Below are 11,063 nucleotides of genomic sequence, written 5' to 3'. Positions count from 1 at the left end.
TTCACACATCACACCGAGATGTAAATTCAGGGATTAACCACAAAGTAGGAGCAGGGAGGAACCAAGGGGCTAGTGAAAGAGGTTAAATTATCCTAAAAAGAATCCCCCACAAACCCCAAGACCTTGGCACAGACCGTTCCTTGCATTTCAAGCTAAAACTTCCCATTCAAGGTAAAATGATTATAGAACAGGTGTGGAATCTGGTATCCGGAAACCCGTTATCCAGAAACCTCCTAATTACAGGAAGTAGAGTCTTGCTGGGGTCCATTTTTTGGAGTCCATTTTTTGGGACACGTACCCGCAACCTGCATTCTTACCCGCTTGGACCCACGACCCAACCCGCAGGTACCTCATCCGCAACCTGGACCCGCAACCCGCTGACCATGAAGAATCAGTAAGTGCTGTCATTGGAAGTGGCATCATCGGAAGTAGACGTGACCAGAAAAAAAGGAGTAAATATCGCTATTGAGAAGACCCGCGGCCCGACCCGCAGAACCGCGTCTATACCCGCACCAGGGAACTTCTATCAGCAATCCGCAAGGTACCGCAGGTACCCGACCCGCTGCAGGACTGTTAACGGAAAGGCCATCTCATAGATTCCACCCAAATAATAAAATTACAATTTTTCAAAACGATTCTCTTTTTCTGTGTAAATATATATATATATATATATATATATATATATATATATATATATATATATATATATATATATATATATATATATATATATATATATATATATATATATATATATATATATATATATATATATATATATATATATAGTCCACGAGGTAGCCAGCACTCTCGATAAGAGGTTTGAATCGCCTGGGTGCAGTATCGGAATATAGATATATACCAAGCAAGAGAAGGATCCGCACTCTCAGGTCTTAGATACTGAATAAAAAGTTTTATTAAAACAGACTCGCATGTTTTAATAAAACTTTTTATTCAGTATCCAAGACCTGAGAGTGCGGATCCTTCTCTTGCTTGGTATATATATATATATATATATATATATATATTACAATGTACAGGTATGGGACCTGTTATGCTCAGGACCTGGGGTTTTCTGGATAACAGATCTTCCATAATTTGGATCTTCATACCTTAAGTCTACTAGAAAATCATGTAAACATTAAATAAACCCAATAGGCTGGTTTTGTTTCCAATAAGGATTAATTATATCTTAGTTGGGATCAAGTCCAAGCGACTGTTTTATTATTACACAGAAAAAGAGAATCGTTTTGAAAAATTGTAATTTTATTATATTTATATATATATATATATATATATATATATATATATATATATATATATGTATATATGTATATATGTATATATGTATATATGTATATATGTATATATGTATATATGTATATATGTATATATGTATATATGTATATATGTATATATATCTCTCTCTATCTCTAATTAAGTTTAAGTTAAATATAGTTAAACATTTCAATGGAGACAAACCTATTGACACACAGGGGAGTTGCCATATAAATGTGAAATGTTGGTTTCCTGCTGACAAACCACTCAATGTGAAACTGATGTGACCTCTCTAAGCTTCCTGCCATATGCCTTTATATTGCTGTAATAATAAGGTTTATTTATTTGCCTTACAATGTAATATATATATATATATACACACACACTATATGTCCCATCCTTACCCCCCAGCTCTTATCTTGCAGTTGTGTCCTGTGGCTGGATGGTGTCACCCTGTGGGTGCAGCTAATCTCACCCTCTGAACGGTATGTCAGGGTGCTGCAACACACAAACTCACAGTCAGGGTCACTACTGGGGTACAAAAAGTCTTTTTTTTAAATTCGGTTGTGTTTTACTTCATGGACACCCTGCCCAGGGCCCTCAACATATCCAGAGATTGGCCAATACATGTTGATATTTGGGTCTCATGGGGCCCCTTACTGCCTCAGGGTCTGCTTCCTCTATAGTTATCCCTACGACCCCACCCTAGATCCCTTTAAGAGCCAACCATATTATTGCCTGATGCCCATTTCTGCGCCGCCACAGCTTGAAGATTTTATGGGTCAGGTGTTAAAGGGCTGCTTCGCCTTTTAGAATGTTCTACTAAAATGTTTTAAGTAATGTTAGCCCGACCCTATTCTTATCATTTTCTTTTCATACTCTCTTTAAAGGGGTGGGTCGCCTTTAAGTTTACTTTTAGTATGGTATAGAATGGCCAATTCTAAGCAACTTTTCATTTGGTCTTATTTATATAGGTTTTAAATGGTTATCCTTCTTTTGGATCTTTCAAGCTTTCACATGGGGGTCACTGACCCCCCCCCCCATCTAAAAAAAACAAATGCTCTGTAAGGCGACACATTAGTAACGTGGGGGTCGAGTGAAACCCAACCCGCAATCGACTTCCTTTTATAGACATGCGCCACCCTGTCCCAGCGATGACATCACAAAAGGGGTGGGGCTAGCAGGCACACAGCTATAAAACTGGCAGGGAGAGCAGGAAAAAGAGCACAACAGGGACCCACCCCCTGTAAATGGGGGCGCGAGGTTGGCCCGAACCTGCTCCCACAGGTATCAGGCCGACCCACACATCACTACTACACTTGCATTATTATTGTGCTCTCCCCTATTCATATTCCAGTCTTATTTAAATCAATGCATGGTTGCTAGGCAAATTTGGACCCTAGCAACCAGACTAGTGGCATAACTAGATGTTATTGGGCCCCACAGCAAATTAATTTTAGGGCCATATTCTGTTTTACCAATATATATTGAAATTGGTCATTAATTAGAGCAACATGGAGGGCCCTATACCCCCTGGGCTCCCCTAAAGCCACAGGTCTACTCCCTCTGTAGTGACACCCCTAAACCCGACTGCTGCAAACTGGAGAGCTGCTGAATAAAAAGCTAAATAAGTCAAAAACCACAAATAATAAAAAATGAAAGCCAATTACAAATTGTCTCAGAATATCCCTCTCTACATCATACTGACAGTTTATTTAAAGGTGAACAACCCCTATAAAGTGGCCTATAAAATATCATATTCCAGTGATTACACATTTCACAAACAAAGGAGCAGCCATTGATTAAGTGTTAGTGAAACATGAAACGCATAAGGCTACTTTTATACATGTTTGGGCTGAATGAATCCGCTCAGCCTTCCCTCTTCCATATGGGTGTGCAGTACAATTACTCCTATTGTATATCCTACTCCTATTGTATATCCACAGCGATGCACCCCATTCAGGAGCCACTTTTTCCCTCGAATTGAACCCCTCAAAGCAGCGGTTCCCAACTGATGGTATTTTTAGTAGTACCTCGTGTAAAACAAAACTCAGTAAAGGAAAACCTTTAGTAATAGTCAGGCAATTTATTCAAACAGAATACAACATAAGAGTTTTGTCTGGGTAACACAGAATGTCACCCAAGGACTCACCAAAAACATTTCATATTAGTAAATCATAGTCACAGTCAGAGTGCTGAGAGGACCCCCAGGAACAAGGGAGGGCTGTTATAATTGGGACAGTGGTGTGCGCTGTTGTGAGTTACAGTTCAACCAGTACAGAAGTGCAGCTGAAAAAACAGGAAGCTGGGGAGCTCCAGATACATCCTGTCTCATGAAATAACATGGCTAAGGGCAGCTGGGAACAAAAATGACAAAGAATATGGAACATGTTATAAGAGACTAATAGAAAACTGATTTCATTACTACTGAAAAGCAAAAAAATTATTCTCTCTTTCAAACCTTCCCACATACGGCTGAGAAAAGCTTTATCTTCTAGATGAGAGGATGGGGAGGAGGTACATCTAGCACAAAGCAGAATTCTTTATATAGAAATATAGACCAATTATTAACACTAGGATGACATGGATAAACTCAATGAAACTTCCAATGAAGTCGTTTAACCAGCTCTAAACTTTGACCTCATCATTTGGAATAACTGAACTGTTCTAGAAACAGATGCCACTTATTGTTGCAGCTCTAAAACGTTGACTGTATGACATTCAACAAACATTTCAGAAACAATGTGAGTACGACCTTTTTCCTATCAAACACATACTAATCTAAACTCATACTATGTTGGTCAGCTATTTGGACAACCTCTATATTTATGACTAGGGATGCACCGAATCCAGGATTCGGTTCGGGATTCGGCCTTTTCAGCAGGATTCGGCCGAATCCTTCTGCCTGGCTGAACCGAATCCGAATTTGCATATGCAAATTAGGGGCGGGAGGGAAATTGCATGACTTTTTGTCAGAAAACAAGTAAAAAATGTTTTCCCCTTCCCACCCCTAATTTGCATATGCAAATTAGGGTTCGGATTCGGTTCGGTATTCGGCCGAATCTTTCGTGAAGGATTCAGGGGTTCGGCCGAATCCAAAAAAGTGGATTCGGTGCATCCCTATTTATGACGGTGATAGATTTATATTTTATATAGATTTTACATTATGGGAGGATTAGTGTTGGAATGTAGACTCTATTCAATACTAATATTAGCACGACAGACTTCTATTATAATTAAGGCGTTTATCATTTTGTTTACGTCAGTGCTGTTTACACAACCGGCTACATATAGAGCTGAGGACCTGGGGCAATAATATAATGAAGTAATTACAGGAATTACAAAACCTTTTGAAACAGATACTAGATAGATGACTCATCTAAACATATAGAGAAATTGTTACATTATCACATTCCCATTGTTCTTGTCAATTGCACACAATTTAAAGGGATACTGTCATGGGATAAAATCAATTTTTTCAAAATGAATCAGTTAATAGTGCTGCTCCAGCAGAATTCTGTATTGAAATCCATTTCTCCAAAGAGCAAACAGATTTTTTTTATATTCGATTTTGAAATCTGACATGGGGCTAGACATTTTGTCAATTTCCCAGCTGCCCCAAGTCATGTGACTTGTGCTCTGATAAACTTCAATCACTCTTTACTGCTGTACTGCAAGTTGGAGTGATATCACCCCCTCCCTTCCCCCCCCAGCAGCCAAACAAAAGAATGGGAAGGTAAACAGATAGCAGCTCCCTAACACAAGACATACCTCCCAACATTTTGGAAGTAAAAAGAGGGACAAAAATTATTTTTTGACCACACCCCTTTCTGTGGCCACACCCCCTAATTACCATGTTTGTTTTACAAAATTTGGCAGGTTATGAAAGTTTGAAAATATTTCACCTTATCTAATCTGTGTTTTTGTGTGTCTCAAAATTGTTACAAAGTATCTTATTTGCACCTGTTAGCTGTTCTGGGCTCTCTGCTAAAAGCCAATTAAGTGAGAAACTTTGTTTCTTTTTCTGGCTGTTCATTGCAGAGAAGAGAGGGACTTTCCAGTACAAATGAGACTGCGGGTTGAGCTGTCAAAAGAGGGACTGTCCCTCTGAAAAAGGGACAGTTGGGAGGTATGCACAAGTTAACAGCTGCCTGGTAGATATAAGAACAGCACTCAATAGTAAAATCCAGGTCCCACTGAGACACAGTTACATTGAGAAGGAAAAACAGCAGCCTGCCAGAAAGCATTTCTCTCCTAAAGTGCAGGCACAAGTCACATGACTTGGGGCAGCTGGGAAATTGACAATATGTCTAGCCCCATGTCAGATTTCAAAATTGAATATAAAAAAAATCTGTTTGCTCTTTTGAGAAATGGATTTCAGTGCAGAATTCTGCTGGAGCAGCACTATTAACTGATTTCATTTTGGAAATATTTTTTTTCCCATGACAGTATCCCTTTAAATATATCACATTCAATACTGTATGAATCTAAAACTTAAAATTAACCTGTTTCAATATCAGTTCATTATAAGGGAAAGTCCAATCAGAGAGACATCATGGCTGTGGATAGACATATGAAAAAATATTCAGTCAATGCAGCAGTCTCTGTACAGTTTAAGAGTTCATATTCAGTCCATAGATCTGATATTAGGATACGCAAAAATGTAATCACAGATATGAATGGAAAACTTTGAAATGGCTCTTTGTATGTAGAGTTTCCTTCAATGAGTGGTGGGATCAATGATAGCTGTTCTATTTGGAATGGATTGGAATATAGTGAATAATCTCAACAGCTACTGATGGAGTTTTGCTCAGATCACCTGGAAACAAAGAGACAATGTGACAATATCTGTTGTTCTGCTAATACTGACTTATCTAATGCACCAGCTAAAGAACTCTAATGAAACTACTGTATGAACTGTCAGTCATGAGAAGTGGTTGTACATTTATGATACGAGTGAAGGACGTTTGTTTTCTTGCGGTTAATTCAAATGGAGAGAGTCCACAACTCCTGATAGGATTGTTGCAGAGAATTGACAGGACAATGTGTTGTTGGAAGTGGGATAATACAAACACACAACTCCACTTAATATCAGTGTAATTCGCAAATTTGTAACAATTGAAAATGTAATTGTGTAAACTATCAAATACAACCTGTACTGTTTCCTTCTTATAACAAAATAATATTGATTAATAATAACCAGGAAAAACATTTAACAAGTTCTCTCTTGCTACCAGGCAGCTGTTATCTTGTGTTAGGGAGCTGTTATCTGGTTACCTTCCCATTGTTCTTTTGTTTGGCTGCTGGGGGGGGGGAAGGGAGGGGGTGATATCACTCCAACTTGCAGTACAGCAGTAAAGAGTGACTGAAGTTTATCAGAGCACAAGTCACATGACTTGGGGCAGCTGGGAAATTGACAATATGTCTAGCCCCATGTCAGATTTCAAAATTGAATATAAATAAATCTGTTTGCTCTTTTGAGAAATGGATTTCAGTGCAGAATTCTGCTGGAGCAGCACTATTAACTGATTCATTTTGAAAAAAAAAATTTTCCCATGACAGTATCCCTTTAAAATGTTTTTATATATATATTTTTTTTTTGCCTAAATTAGCCATTTTATTTCTACAAATTTAGTAGTGAAATGACTGGTTATCAGATGAAATCAACAATAAATCCAAGTCACGTCAGCATATTCTTACACTTGCAGACGTGAGATACAAGATACACAAGTGCAATGATTACGGGAGAATTTGTTCTATAGTAGCGGCATCAGCACAGAAACTGAAACTTATTTAATTAGAAAAAATAGTAACAACAACAACAGAAGCCACAATATAATACTCCCCTCTTGTTGTACTGCAAATGCAGAACGATAATATGAAATAATAGATTCACATCTGTCTAGATCTAGAGAATAATGAAAAGAGTTTAACCTGTACCAACGAGTGAATCGGATATGGGTCCAAACTGCATCAAGTTCACCTTCATGATCCAGATGCAGGAGATCCAGAAAAAAAAGACAAGTATGAAATGGGAAAATTAAAAATATTTGCTGTGGTTAAAAGTTCCTGAGCCAGCGGCTGACAAATGAGGAAGTTACAAAACAGTGAGACGTTGAAGCATCTGAAATATTGTGCAACGGAGGATTCTGGGAAGTGTAGTTTTTATGACAAATAGAATCCTTCTTGTTATTGTTTGGACTATGAACTAGATTACCTCTAAAGGTGCTGTAAGTCTAATGCACCGTTAAGTACTTCAGTGGGAGTGGGCCCTGGTGTTTGAAACAATACTTCCCCTGAATATTCTTCAGAATATTCAGGGGAAGTATTACTTTTAATGAGCTTAAAACATCCTGAACCATTAGCTCAATAAGAATCTTCATTACTGGGGGCTGCACCGTCTGTGGAACCAAAAGTTCTGAGATTGTGTTACCCTGTGACACTCTAAGGTTGCCAATAGGCATATTTAAATGGCATTTAATTGCTCCTGAGTAAGGAGCAGAGAATAGGTGTAATGTCTCAGCTGAAGCATATGTGAGAAATATCACTTTGTATTGGTTGGCATAAGCCTGCTAGATCTAATGGCATGTAATGTGTATAGTAAAATATTTACTCTTACACTTATCCTTTATCTGTCACAGTAGAATCTCAAGTTGTGAGGGAAGAATACGATCACCTTCTGGCCAGGAAAACGCAGTCTTGTCCCCTCCACTGTCACACTTAAAGGCTTTGATACTTAAAGGGATACTGTCATGGGAAATTTTTTTTTCTCGAAATGAATCAGTTAATAGTGCTACTCCAGTAGAATTCTGCACTGAAATCCATAAGAGCAAACAGATTTTTTTATATTCAATTTTGAAATCTGACATAGGGCTAGAAATTTTGTCAATTTCCCAGCTGCCCCTGGTCATGTGACTTGTGCCTGCACTTTAGGAGAGAAATGCTTTCTGGTAGGCTGTTTTTCCTTCTCAATGTAACTGAATGTGTCTCAGTGGGACATGGGTTTTTACTATTGAGTGCTGTTCTTAGATCTACCAGGCAGCTGTTATCTTGTATTAGGGAGCTGTTATCTGGTTACCTTCCCATTGTTCTTTTGTTTGGCTGCTGGGAGGGAAAGGGAGGGGGTGATATCACTCCAACTTGCAGTACAGCAGTAAAGAGTGATTGAAGTTTATCAGAGCACAAGTCACATGACTTGGGGCAGCTGGGAAATTGACAATATGTCTAGCCCCATGTCAGATTTCAAAATTGAATATTAAAAAATCTGTTTGCTCTTTTGAGAAATGGATTTCAGTGCAGAATTCTGCTGGAGCAGCACTATTAACTGATTCATTTTGAAAAAAAAATTTTTTCCCATGACAGTATCCCTTTAAAATGTTTTGGGCACTCCTCTAGCATATCTAGGAGGATTGGTAGATATTCAAAACTCATGGAACATGTTTTTTTTCAGATCACAAGTCAAACATAATACACTTAGAAAAAGACTTAACAACCCAGACAAACAAAAAAAATAGACATGAGGTTAGTTTGAGACAAAAAAAATACAACAGAGAACATTTAAAGAGACAACACTAATATTTCTGTTAACACTATAAAGACAAGTGGAGTGAATTAACCTTATTCACAAGTAACCCATTCACAAACAGAAATACACAAGAGAACTAATGTTACTATGAGAATAAGAAGAAAACAATGTTAGGATAAGAGAAGAATAGTGACACGATAGTCAAAGACAAAATGACAATATTGAAGTGAAAGACATAGAACAAATATTATATAACAAGAGGTACCTATGAAAACATATAAACATTAAAGAGAACCAAAAACAGTAAGGCAAACGTATTCATTACAGACACATTAAATTCATGTCAAGTCCTGTTCTGTCTAACATACACACATTACATTCAAAATATGCTCTAACAGACCTGTAGGATGCAAAAAAGCTTAGCAGCGAGCTATTCACATTGGTTTATAAAACAAACATATAAACTGGAGTCACCTGCAGGAAAAAAATGATCTTCTACTTTTCTCTGTCATCTAGAAGAGGCTTACAATTGAGTGGAGAGGGAGCAAATAGGTTTGAAGTTGCAGATGCAGAACAACTAGATGTTTGTAGGGCTCTCGTTTTTCATCTGACAATCCAAACGGACAGGAAAGTGATTCATACTTCACTCTAAAGAATTTCCGTCGGAAATTAGTTTTCCGTATTTCTGGCCTGCTACGTCGCCCCATAAACAGGAAACGCAGAAAAACTCCTACACAGCAAGTAGACTCTGAGATAGAGCCACAAATTCTCATGTACTATCACACAGATTACACGTTATTCACGCACTCGGCTTGGCAAACCTTCAACATTCATGGATCCTTTTGCACTCATCAAACAACATACACGTGTAATGTCTATTTTAAGATGTTTTAGACTACACTTCATGATAAGGCACAAGAGACGTACAAAATCATGGCAGATAATGTCAGCTGAGTAACACAACAATTAACAAAACAATAGGCAAAAAGAAGTTAGAAAAAACATATATGCCCACCCCAGGGGGCCCTTACGCGCGTGTAACCAATCCGGGAGTAAAGCTCCAGGGAAAACCTTCAGGGAGTAGAGAGCTCCACGGGTAGACTCCAGATATCCGGGAGTAAAGCTCCAGGGAAAACCTTTGTGGAGTAGAGCTCCACGGGTAGACTCCAGACATCTGGGAGTAAAGCTCCAGGGAAAACCTTCGGGGAGTAGAGAGCTCCACGGGTAGACTCCAGATATCCGGGAGTAAAGCTCCAGGGAAAACCTTTGTGGAGTAGAGCTCCACGGGTAGACTCCAGACATCTGGGAGTAAAGCTCCAGGGAAAACCTTCGGTGAGTAGAGAGCTCCATGGGTAGACTCCAGACATCCGGGAATAAAGCTCCAGGTAAAACCTCCCGGGAGTAGAGAGCTCCACGAGTAGACTCCAGTTGCCCGTAGCGGCCAGAGTACTCTACTTCTCAACTTGCCTGAAAATATAACTGGGAAAAGACTGGATCAGAGTCGGCGGGTCACCATATGATGGTATTTTTAGTAGTACCATTTTGACCTAGTGTAAGACAAAACTCAGTAAAGGAAAACCTTTAGTAATAGTCAGGCAATTTATTCATACAGAATACAACATAACAGTTTTGTCTGGGTAAGCTGTTGGAGTAACACACAGAATGTCACCCAAGGACTCACCAAAGACACACCTCATATTTATACATTCCTGTAAGATGTGCAGTTTTGCAACAAAAGAACCAGAGTTTTCTGGTTCCAACTGTCCACAGCCTCGTAAACGTCTGTTGGCTAAACATAACCATTGTGGTACAGCCAGTAATTGAGCAGCACTTCTGCAAAAGGGCATAAGAGACATGCAGACACTCTGCTGACACTCTGGAATCTAAGTAACAGAGAGGAGATCATTTATTTGTATGGCCCAGTATAAGTTATATGAGTGACCATTGTCCACAGTTGACCATTAGCCCTTATAGTCCATCCTGCCTTGGGCCCTATAGCGTTATGGGGGTAACAAAATATCGACCCTCTGACACTAGCCATTCGTCCGTCATAGGAAGTAGACCGTTCCAAATATAAAAAATATAAAATATATCAACACAACTGATGGAGAATACTGGAGGGATGGAGAAGTGGCCGGGGGATCAGTTGGGAATCTTCTTGATCATGTCATAGATACAGGTGACGCACAACCCATTTCATCAGCAACCCTATAGGACACCTGATAAATACAACCAAATTATAAATCAAAAAGCAATAAAT

Source organism: Xenopus laevis, chromosome 8L (genome assembly GCF_017654675.1).
Source record: "Xenopus laevis strain J_2021 chromosome 8L, Xenopus_laevis_v10.1, whole genome shotgun sequence".
NCBI classification, from domain to species: domain Eukaryota; kingdom Metazoa; phylum Chordata; class Amphibia; order Anura; family Pipidae; genus Xenopus; species Xenopus laevis.
This window is presented reverse-complemented; position numbering follows the sequence as displayed.